The following is a 12,655-nucleotide window of genomic DNA, read 5'->3' as shown; positions in this document are numbered from 1 at the left end:
CCAAGCCAATTCTACAACATGGATAAAACTAAAATAAATTGAGGGTCAAGAAGCAGGTGTTTTAAGCACATTATACAAGCGAGGAAATAATGGAGTAGATCCTCGGAAGTGCTATAACACAAAAGAACTTGAACCTGCCATGTACGAGTGCACACATATAGAACCACTCAATTCTACACACAACACATATACATCCCATCTTTTTAATCTCTCTTCTCCACAGGATTATTCTATTACTCCCAAACCTTTTGTTTGGACAAAACGTCGGGAAGGCATGTATTGTGTTGGTAGGTGTGAAGCTGACCTAAATTTGTGGACAGGTGCAGAAAATTGCACATGGACACGTAAATATTGTTTCAATTTAACGACATGCGGCTACCACAAACCAACACAGTGTCCAAATACATACCCTGTCCCTCTAGCTGGTCTTATTAGAGGAAACATTAATAAGACTCTATTGCATGATGTAAACCTTGTTATGGTTCATGTTAGTTACAATATTTCAAATATCCTCTCAGCTTATCTGACACATTGTAAAGCCTACACTAAAACATACACATGGCTCAAAACTCAAATTGAAGATTTGGTGTATGACTACAAAAGCAGATTAGCTGTCCAAATTCCATACTCACAGTCACGCATGAAGCGAGATCTATTCTCGGACATCACTGGATTATTTGGTAGTAGTAATTCACTAATAAACACATACCAAATTCCAAACAATCACAGTATACATCTTGGCTTACCAATCAGTTTGCAACTGGTTTTCAACATCTGACTAATGGTGAAGATAACATTATTAAAGCAGTAAAGTCAGAAGCTCAAGCTTTGTTACACCTTAGTCATATGATTTTTAACCAAACACACACCTTAGAGCTTGATTTTGCATGCAGATCTTATGCTCAAGATCTGTTTACAGCAGCAAGGCAGGAGGTATTGGATCTCCGATTCCAGAAATCACCACGTCATGCCTTAGCTGATTTGATTGAAATGCTTGATCTTGATCGTTGGTTTAAATCAATTTCTATGAAAACCATCTATTATGCTGAACTTCTTACAACTATTATGATGTACAATGGAAACGAGTGCCCCGGTTGTATTGGTTTTTATGCAACTTATCCTTTTATTCACCCTGAGCAAATTTTTCCAGATTCCACCACTATACGTTCATTGGGTACGGTTATCAGGGATCAGGTTGTCAAATGGGATCAGGTGACTGGTTATATGACTGTAAAGGGTTCTGAAATGTTGCTTACTACACGTTTTTGCTGCCATGAAACATCCAGTTATGTAATCTGTACATGCAATACATTACAACCTGTCTCTTCAAATGATACTAAGTTGATAAATGTTCATTCGTTGCATGGATACTCTGATGCAGTCCAAGTGTCACACACCCAGTGGTGTGTGATTAGTGAAATGACATCTTTCAGTTATGGGGGTCTTCTGTGCCCTGCCAATCACTCGTTCTGTCTAGAGGTGAGAGATGACTTCACAATGGGACCTTTAAGCATTCTGGGTAGGATACCAATGGACACTGATGTTTCTCCATGGTGGGAAGACACTTTCTATGAGGAAAGCACAAAACCTCTCACAGACACTGTACAGCTGGTTCAGCGCCTGATTCAGACAACCAGCTATCATCTTCGTCAAGCACAAGTGGAAGTGCATCTCGCCACTGAGATGGTGAAAATCCTGACCAGTGCTTCAACCCTTTCAGCGGAGTACATATATACCTGGTGGGACTGGGTTTTCCGGGGATGCGTCCTGGCCAGTTCTTTAATACTCGCCATCACCCTGATCCAGTTCTGCTATTTCAGGAAGCACATCACTGCCCTTTGCTCCACTATGACAGAGACACTCACTCTCGAGTCGTTGAATGTTTCTACATTTTGGCGTCCCTGAGGGGGGATTTGTAGGAGTGCTCAGATGTGTTCCTGTGGGGGATGCAGGATCTGGTGTTCTTCCATAAAACTATGGGGGGCAACAAATGGTGGTTTACCTCAAGAGGTTCCCAGAGCAATGGGATAAAACTGACCATTTGTATTTTAGTTATGTCAGTATGTTTGTGTGGCATGTTTAGTCTTATTTTGCAGCTTGTGTACTGGGTAAAGGTTATGCTAACAGGATAAGAGTTCCATCACTCCCTGATAAGGTTTGTAGACTTCACCCCAAAGGGGACAGTCCTGTATGGAATGCACACTGTATGCAAATGTACTCTGATGTCTTTACCAGCAACCTGATTCCCATTGGTTAACCTGGTTTTTGTGACTGCTGTCCCTTTGAGATGCTGGGGGGATATAAAAAGAGAAGTTTGTGGGTGCAGGGGCCTCTTCTATCATCTGGGCTCTCTTCTATCATCTGGGCTCTCTTCTATCATCTGGGCTCTCTTCTATCATCTGGGCTCTCTTCTATCATCTGGGCTCTCTTCTTTCATCTGGGCTCTCTTCTTTCATCTGGGCTCTCTTCTTTCATCTGGGCTCTTCTCTCTTTGCTTCCTTTGGGGTCCTTCTCCGTGAGGCAGCCTGCACCGGTTGGTATCTCTGTTTCCATTAGGTATTATTGTTACTTTAATCTAGTATGGTTGTTATTGTTTTATATTTTGTTGGTTATTGAATAAATCTGGTTAATTGTGTAGCCACGGTCTTCCTTGATTATAGCTATACTGGGCCAGATGAGCTCATTATTAGTATCAGTTAAAATGTAAATCAATGCTAATGCCAATTCCCTCTAAAGTATCCCATCTGCTACGCATGTTTATGATAAACCTCTGACAAAGCAGGCTATTGTTTATAGCAAGGTACTTTATAAAGTTGGTTAGGTATATTCTATAACCTGTACTGATCTATTTGAGAAGTGAGTTCTTTTAGATTCTTACCAACTATAATTTGGAGTCAGATATTTAAGTTTTATGCACGTCAATCCTTCTTCTGCACCTATTTCCGTCCTTGGTTGTAGGCAAGCAGGTAGGTTAGTTATATCTCATAACTATAACCCCTACAGGTCGGTTGGCCTGAAATTTAATTCTTGGGTTCCTACTAAGGACGTGGTAGATATCATGCAGCGATAAAGACCAATATACGCACGCATTGGACTCATTTTAAATTAAACCTGCAAGAGCAAGGTTTTTACGTTACTCTCCCCAGTAACGCGTCTGCAGGTGTATATCCTGAGAATACAATTTCATGTTACACAACGAAATTCGCGATGCCATTGGAGCTATCGGGCGCGTGGGAAGTAGCGCTGGTCGAGGTTCAGTACCCCCACACCTGGTCTTCGTTGGGGGAGCATGAAAACACGTTTAATGTGGAATTATGCTCACCAGGCGGGCAGTGGACTACCAGGATAAAAGACAGATATTTCAGCGCCGAGCTGACGTAATGAGGGACCAATGATGTGGGATTGAGACAGTCTGAGATCACCAAGGATAATGTTAAAGAGGTGTGTGAGTTAGCGAGGACGATGTCAGATGCCGCAATATGCTCTGGTCTTATTCCAGTTCGGCGTGGCGCTGAAACCTACAGCAGGTTATGGGCGCTACACCGCTGGATGTCTAAATGGTGCTCAGAAAACAAAGTGGGTTATATAGATAATTGGACACGTTTTGAGGGCAGGCCTGGCCTTTTGAAGCGAGACGGCATTCACCCCTCTTGGGAGGGTGCTGCTCTCATTTCTCGTAGCATATCTGCTAGGCTTAATAGTGGTAGTGTAGGTGTAGTTAACACTAGAGCTCCTAGAGAAGCAAAACATTTCACAAGGCTTGGTAAGGTCCATGTAGCCCACTCCCCTGCTGTGAAGGGATTAACGCCCATTGTCTTGGTAATGCGGTGGAAGCGGCTCACCCCCAAGCTCATGCGCCTGCCAAAGCACAAACTGGCTCACCCCCAAGCTCATATGACCAAAAAACCAAACGTGATACTTCACGAAAAAGTTGAAGTTACAAGCAGACTGTATGTTACCGATACTACAACAAACAGCGGAAAATTTGTAGACTCGTGTTTCAAAAGTTACAATTCAATCGCACGTAGAGACGACAGCTTCTCTAATGAGTCCCGTCAAACAATAAAAATAAATAAAATTGTTTGAATCTTGCTCTTTGTATATTTCATATACTATATAATATTTGTTGTAATCCAACAATTTCTGTTTCCGCGTTTGAAAAGCTAAGAAATTATATGGCGCAATTAGCTTGATGCTAATGTTATATAGGAAATCCCATATCATTGCTAGCAAAAATTAGCATGTCGCGTTGCATCACTGCATCACTGATAAATGTTGTGATCTAAACAGCAGGCTGGAAAAGGAGAGGAAAATACAGGAAAACAAATTCATGTGCTCTCTCTCTATCTATCTATCTATCTATCTATATTTGTGTTAGAAGCATTTGATAGAAGCATTTGTGTTTCTGCTTGTGATCTAAACAGCAGGCTGGAAAATGAGAGGAAAAGACAGGAAAACAAATTAATGTGCTCTCTATCTATCTATCTATCTATCTATCTATCTATCTATCTATCTATCTATATTTGTGTTAGAAGCATTTGATAGAAGCATTTGTGTTTCTGCTTGTTTGTGATCTGCTTGTTTGACTTTCTGGGTGCAAAGAATTTCTGGGTAAGCTGCTGCCTCAGTCTTGCTCTGTGAATTAACATAATAAAGGGTGATGTTTGGCTTTGCTGGCAAAAAGGAGAAGAAGGAGGGGTGATGTCCTGAGAATCCTGAATTCTCAGGAGCTCTAGTGTTAATATAGAAATTTTACGCCGCACTTCAACATTAGGGATGGCTGAAACGGGGAGATTTAACCCTGATGAGATCCGGGCGTGGTCTACCTTCTTGGGGTCCAGCTGGGCGTGGGGGACCCATTGCATTTTTTGTTAAAATAATCAGCAGATTTAGCCCAATTGCAAGTAAAATAAACAATACATATGTTAAATTAGTTTGCTCTCATTTATTTATTAGTTACTTTTTTATTAAAATGTAACACAATAAGGAAATGAATCATAAATCATGCTGGCTGACAGGCTGGTCCTATGGCTAGCTGCTGACGGGCTGGTGCTAACGGAGCTGGCTGCTGCTCATCCTCCTTTTCATTATCACTATCAGACTCTGATATTTCAGAAATGTGATCCTGAAATTTCTTCTTCTGAATCACCATCAAAATCCTCTGTCTCTTCCAATAGCAGCTGTAAGGCAGTCTGAACTGAGAATCGCTTTGCCATCTTTTATAGCATTTTTAGCATTTTTAGCATTTATAGCATCATGTCCCCATGATTGGATGAAACACACACTCACACACACATAGACACACACACACACACACACACACACACACACACACACAGGTCCAGAGAGGAGGGAGGGATAATGAGGGCTGAGAGAAAAGATGCTTCTTTCAGATCTCACCCCTTTGTCTCTATAGAGATTCTTCGTCTGCTGTCTGACAATATGCAATCAACCCCTGATGTGACAACCATCAAAAGTGTTGATGGTTGCTCACCTTTGCATGCCAAACTCCTCTGTCCTTTGTTTGTATATCCTTTAAAGTCATACAGTCGACTATCAACTACCCAACCCAATGTTGATTGCCCACTTTGACTAGCCCAGGGCCCAGTGGACCCTGGACCCTGTATGTAATACAAATGTGAAGGGGGGGGTACGGGGGGGTGGTCATTGAAAATATTTTCTGATTTATGTTGCTCACAGAAAATGAGCCAAGGACCAATGAATCTCAGTTTGAAAAAAAAAAAATTGTAGAATTTTTTTAAGCTGATTTTTTAAAAATGGGTCCCACAGACCCTTGGACCATATAAGGGTTAAGATGGCAGCAGCTTGTAGAAACTCGCTCCATCCTAGAGGTCTCTTTTCATCCGCCACGCTATGTGACGCTGTTAAATTCTTTATTAGGTCTAGCATATGCGACCCCTCAATGGTATTGCCCTTGAAAATAAACTCGTCATTTTCATTCCATGCAGTGAGACCCGCTGACTTTGAAATTTTTTCCATAACGTATGCAGCCTTTTGTTTATTCCTCCCGGACACGTTATTAATAATCTCTGCTACCAAACCTTCACCTCCACGATCCTCGCTAACTGGGGCGGCGACAGTATGCGCATCATCTCCTGAGGTTTGATCAATGTTAGACGTAAGGTCTCTGAATCGTTTTGTTTAGCAATATTTAGATATCTTTGAAACGTGGAGGCATATAATTTCACTTTTTCATACCCGTCAAGATCTGTTCTCGGTAAAATACGGCGAATAGCATCATCAATCTAATTTTCAACCGCCTGCTTGATGCCCTCTTTTCCAGAGGAAGCATTTTTAATTTTCTCAATCTGCTGTGAAGATACCAGATACATTTTATCCGCGTTCTCCATTATTTAACCTCGGGATGTTAGTAAACTACTTATGAACGGAATGGTGACGCCTAATAGCGGCAGAAGAAACCCCCCCGGTCTGGTTAACGGCACGGCGCTTGTTAATAATTGATCCTTTTTTATTGGCAAATAGTTTAATAATCTTTTTCTTGGTTTTAAATTTTCTATACTGTTGAGACGTTAGAGGAATCTTCCCTTTCAAGAGATTAAAAGCTATTTTGCATAGGCATAAAATGAGCTCGTCGGATGCTGAATGAAGAATATCGCGTCGCATGATAAAGGGTTTTTAGCGCAGGGAGCTGCTTCCTTAATCTAGCCGACATGATTTAGAACATATCTTAGCGATATAAACAGCGGGGTTCTCCCAGGAGAACAAACCGGATCTGAAACGTAGCTCTTCTGGGGTTGGCACTTTGAGATCAATGAATAAATACCCGTACGGTTTGCACGTAGCATCAAGAAAACATTCCATAAAATATTTGGTGTTATTCGGGTACATCTGTCGTGCCAGTATACTAATTTGGAGTTTATCCCTCGGATTTTTAAAAAGAATCATATAATTAAGATAAAGATAAAGGACACTTAAATTCCTGTGATGAATATACTTTGTAAAAGCCCTCTGAATCTCAGGAGTTTTCGACGCTGTTTCCATCAGATCATCAATAATTAACCAGTTAATCTTCTCAACAGGGAATAGCGCATCATCACACAGAGATGCTGGAATACCTTCGATGAAATTAATGTTTATTTTTTTCAGCAAATCATCATACAGCGGCTGCCAGCAACTGTAACACCAAACAATGTTATCAGGAACATGTGTACATGTCACAGCACAATTATCTAACAATGTTTTAATAAAAAAAAAGATTTCCCGCTATTGCTAGGCCCACTTACAATGCATGAAAAAGGATGTTGTAACCTAGCGTCAAAACCATCACAGTGATTCATATTTACAGATATACACAATAATGTACAGAAAAGAGAACAAAAACAATAACAATTAAAAATAATTAAAATAAAAAAAATATATTAAACACCGTGGTTTCTCCCTACCAGCAACCTTAAATAGTTAACCACACCTACCACACACTGAGGACCGCTAGAGATGTCAAAAACCATAAGGCACAGTGGAGAAATCAGACAGAAGTACAGTGGTACCTCGAGATACGAGTTTAATCCGTTCCAGACCCATGCTCGTATCTCGAACTGCTCGGTTCTCGAAGCAATTTAACAATGTAAAGTATTGTAATTGGTTCCGGTCCTTAAAAAAGTCACAAAACTAGCGTAAATGTGGAAAAAAACACATGTTCTTTATTAATAAAGGCACACGCAACATGTATAATTAAATACGTACAGTAACTTCACCGGTACACACGTACGTACATGCTGAACAATAGAAATTACCGTAACAGAGAACATGTTTAAACTGTAAAAATTACGTACACACATCACATTACCTAAACTTAAAAGTTGCTTAAACACTCACAGGCCTTTTGGGTGAACTTTCGGCATGTTCACTCAGATCTGTTTTTTTTTTTTCACAAAAAATATGTCCAACGAGGTTTGTTTCTGTCTGCTTTTTAAAATGTTTCGAAAATGAGCCAAAGGTGTGTCATTAAACAGTGCTGCTGCACAACTCGTTGATACCATCTCCGGGTGATAATGTTAAAAAAAAACGGTTGTAGTACAGCGAAGCGGGTTCGGGAAATAAGGCAGAAACTGCGTAATCCAGAAAATCCCGAGGAGGGAAACTTTATTTACCACGCAACTTAAAACAAAAGCACTGTTCTCTCCCCCTCCCCTGGCGCGCTGGCGCCGCTCCCCCAGTGTCACTTAAAGGGCCAAGTGCCTGTCTGTTGTGGAATTCGCTGCGAGGTGAAGTCGCTACAACAGTATTGAAATACAGTACTGTACTGCCACCTAGTGGTTCATGCTCGTCTCTCGAGCGTGCACTCGTATGTCGAACAGAAATTTTGCTCGTCTCGGTGCTCGTATCTTGGATTGCTCGTATGTAGAGCAGCTCGTATCTCGAGGTACCACTGTATGCGCTTATCATACATGACTGAATCTTTTCAATAATGGTTTATTTCTTAACACTAGAAGTCCCAGAGAAGGGTCTTTCAACACTTCTACCATCGGAACCCAGAGAAGGGTCGAGAGAACTGAAGGATTTTAGATAACACCCTATTATCAGCTGCGAGCAGGCACTTTTGTTCTGTAAATAAGGCAATTACTGGCGCACCACAGGAGGGGGCATGCTTCAGCTCACAACTAATTGTTGTTTTTCATTGAGTTTAGCCATTTAGTTAGTTCTATTCAGTTTATTGTATTTTATAATATAAAGGTTATATATATTGTATATAGTTTAGTTTTATCTGAGCAACAAAGCACAAACAATAAATTGTTTTTTAATATTTTAAATAGAAAATTAGAAATTTTATAGCCAGGTACATGTGAGTAATGACCAGAAGCATTTGTGTCTAAGTCAGGAGGACTGAAATTTCAGCATGAGAAACATACAAAAGAACAACTGTTATGTTTCCATGCTTTTTTATGTTCCATGCTTTTTATTATTGCCATAAAATTATACAAAAAATACAAGGAATAAAACAATTCCACACATATTTACAATAGGCTGCAGTGCAGGGCTGTGTGTGTGTGTGTGTGTGTGTGTGTGTGTGAGAGTGGTATGTCCTTCTTGTGTGACTAGCACTTCAGCAGTCTGTCAGAACATGCCTGGCACTGCCAGGGTATCTCCCTGGTACATTTGCCACACGTGTATCTGTAGCAGTCGACACATCTCACATTTGCACAATTGTTCATGAGTGTTCTCATCAGAGCATTCACATACAACTATCTACCCAGTCTGCCAGTCCCTCATTTGGGGAGAAAGCTACAGTACTGTGGCTATTCCCACTTTAGTGACCCCATTTTGTTTCTCTTTCACTCAGACAATAAAATATTCCAATACAGTGAGGACATGCACCTAAGACAAAAATTTCAGACCCCTCCATGATTAAAAAATTGTCTGGGGCATAGCCACAATAGTGTAGCTTTCTCCCCAAATGAGGGAGTGGCAGACTGAGTGGATAATTGTATGTGAGTGCTCTGTTGAGAACATTTCAACTTTATTGTATATATTTCTAAACTTACATCATGTCCTCTGTAGCTGCTGCTCACAGCCAGGCCCTCTGACTGCCTCTCTCACCTTATGCATGTCCCCTGCACAACAATGCAGCTGGGGGATGGGCAGACACACTCAGGACCAGCTTACAGACTTTTGCATGACCTTTTTTGAGGTGGATCAACACAATTAATTTGGTAATTTTTTTCAAAAATTGTTATTTTGAACCCACTTATCTTTTTTAGAAGAAAAACATTACTAACATTACTACATTTCTACCTGAGCCTGCCAAAAGCCAGTGCTAAGGTATTTTGGATCATGAGGCCATGAGGCCATCCTTTGTCATGCAGCCACTTCTAGGTAGACGGGGGGATGGGTGATAGTGTGAGCTATGTTGATCCATTGACTCAGACGGAGAAGAAAATACCCTTTCAGAGAAATCTAAACTTTAGCTATTTTGACCAATAATCATGTCACCTTTTGCAGTGAGAAAAAAATCCAAAATTAGTACAAAGGAGGCAGACTTGAGATGTTTTGGAATTATAGTTCAAATAATGTCTGTGTCAGTTTTATAATAAAGAAAAAGATGACTGTAGCCACCTACATGTGGATGAAAATTCATGTCACCACACATTTCACTTACTCTGTTGACTGAGAAGCAAGGATAGCAAAGGTTTCCAGTACACAGCAGGCTTTGGACATGATCCTGGAGGGGCCGTGGGCGGGTGGGGTTCCCTGGTCTTTCTCTGCCTGCCTCTGGCCTCTGGGGCCTTGCTAATAAGTACATTCTGTACATTTATCCTATGTTGCACTTACATAAACACACACACTCACACACACATACATCAGTCATTTGTGCTGTATGTCTTACTTTCTGCTCTTCATTTAGTAGCAGCAGTTGGTGAATCATTTGAGCTGTTTTTTCTGCTCTTCTGTCTTTTCCCTTTTTACTTTCTCTCCCCCTCTTTTCTCTCCTGTCCTGTATGGTTCACCTAACTCCAATTGTTTTTATCACTATTGTACTGTATTATACAGAATTGTTTTCTTTTGATCCTTACATGAAAACAAAGTTGTCCTCCAAAGGTGAAAGGGTGGAGGTGGGCCAAAAAAAAAAAGTTTGAAAAGCCCATATGAAGCAATTTTCAAGCCTAGGGTCACAAATGTCACACACAACACATTGTTAGTTTTCAGAGAGTAGTGAAAATCTGTAGTGATATCTCTTTTGGTAAGATTTCCTAAATTTCCTATTTTTTGTTTGCTGGTTATGGCTGTATTTGGAAGAGACACACTGCAAAATCTTGATCTTGATAAGTTAAAATTGCTCAATAATATTATTCTATTTCAAGTAGCTGAGGGTTTTTTGTATACATTTATGTAAAAACATTTTTACCTATTAGCAGTTTTTCAAAAGACAAAACTACTTAAAATAAGGTTAAAAATATCAGAGCCATTTTGACTAATCAATATGCCACCTATATGCCATTATAATTCAAATATTATGTTTGTGTCAATTTCACATTATTTCAACCTTTCACAAATCAAATCTCAAACATATGGTTCTGTAGATGAGGAGACTTCTTGCAAGAGATCTTGCACAGTCTCATATGGCAGCCAAGGAGGTGCAAGCTTTCAGCAGGAACCACCCATACCTGACACACGCCTCATTTACATAACACTGGAGGCAAGTTCAGCTCTTCTCCCCCCTGCTGATTCCTCAGGCAATGGGCACTTTTGCAAATGAATGGATGTTAATTGGAGCCACCAGAGGTGTCAGTTTGGACTAAGGTTCTTTGGACCCTCTTTTGGGACTTCAGGGGGGTGGTTGAAATTTCAGGGACTTCTAGTGTTAAGTGAAAACCGTTTTTATATCGCCATATCTGGTTTTGTGATGTCATGAGCTCTTTTGATTGACTCGGATCTTTAACATGCGTATCAACCAGATCTGTTAGAGATTTCAGGTTAGCTGTTTTACTGGTGTTGTAATTTAAAACTACTCTTACAAATAAATTTTTTGTCCAAAAAGCTACTTTTAACGCGTTCCTACCCAAAAGACATGCTAGCATTGACACACAACATTGCATACATTAAATCAACATAAGACACTCAACAGCCTGACCCAGATTTTTCTCCCCAAAATATTTTTGCGTTTCTGTACATGATTTCGCACGCCGAATCAAATGAGCTATAAAACTTGTATGAAATGTATTTTTGGAGTCAACCAGACCTAGACAACCCATGGGTTCAAAACTGGATATTTTCCAAACAATTTTGAAGATTTGGCAAAAAAAAAAAAAAGACGCCAGGCTAGGCCTGAGGCCCGGACGAGTCTGACGGTGCCGCTCACCAATGCCTGCTCCTTGGTTTCAATATCATTCACTGTATTGTCAATATGCCGTAATGGGGCTCAACACTCCCACAGATTTGGGAAACTATAGTGAGGGACGTCAGGACCCCACAATGTGGGTGTCCACGCGTCCGGCAGCATCCAGGGATGCCATTGCCGCTGTACGTTTTCAAATTTGACCATTTTCTGATTTTTTAATGAATATTTACCCTTCCTGGCCTATACTACTACAGGCTTGAATGCTTGGGTGCAAAGAGCAGGGGCCCCATATAGGCCTGGGCTTCCCGTTCAACTCCATTGGAGGGAATTTTGGAATTTTCACAATCCCACAAAACTGGGTCTTAGACTGAACATAGATAAACACAAATTAGGATTGATTAAACAGGGAAACAGCAAATGCTAACCTAAAAAACATGAACTAGCGAAAGGGGAAAAGACCAATAGGGACAAGGAACCTGAACAGTAAATGCAACACAAGACAACCAACCATGAACACCTGAACAGCAAATTAACAAAATTCCAAAAAAATAAACCTGCGGCTGCCTATAAAAGGCCTCACTAGATCATAGACTACAGTAAAGAAGGTATGTTTTAATTGTCTCATTTTTAATAGCATGTCAATGAAAATATTCAGTGTATAATTCAGAATGTTTAAACCTTATGCAGAATGTTTCAACCCCGCTCAAACATACACCAGGAGAGTAAAAGGGCGATGGCTGTTTGACCTTTTGCAAGGCATCAACAACCTCTTAGACACTCTAGAGGCTGCGGAATAAACAATTAGGGAGACGGAGGAATTAATCAGAGTGAGCTTTA

The 12,655-nt window shown here is 40.5% G+C and overlaps 1 pseudogene; it reads left to right on the top strand.

The window, feature by feature from the left end:
- The first annotated feature begins 304 nt into the window (after nucleotides 1-304).
- On the top strand, nucleotides 305-1,905 carry LOC143482338 (uncharacterized; annotated as a pseudogene).
- Nucleotides 1,906-12,655: the final 10,750 nt, after the last annotated feature.

Source organism: Brachyhypopomus gauderio, chromosome 18 (genome assembly GCF_052324685.1).
Source record: "Brachyhypopomus gauderio isolate BG-103 chromosome 18, BGAUD_0.2, whole genome shotgun sequence".
In the NCBI taxonomy this organism is placed as follows: domain Eukaryota; kingdom Metazoa; phylum Chordata; class Actinopteri; order Gymnotiformes; family Hypopomidae; genus Brachyhypopomus; species Brachyhypopomus gauderio.
This window is presented reverse-complemented; position numbering and strand designations above follow the sequence as displayed.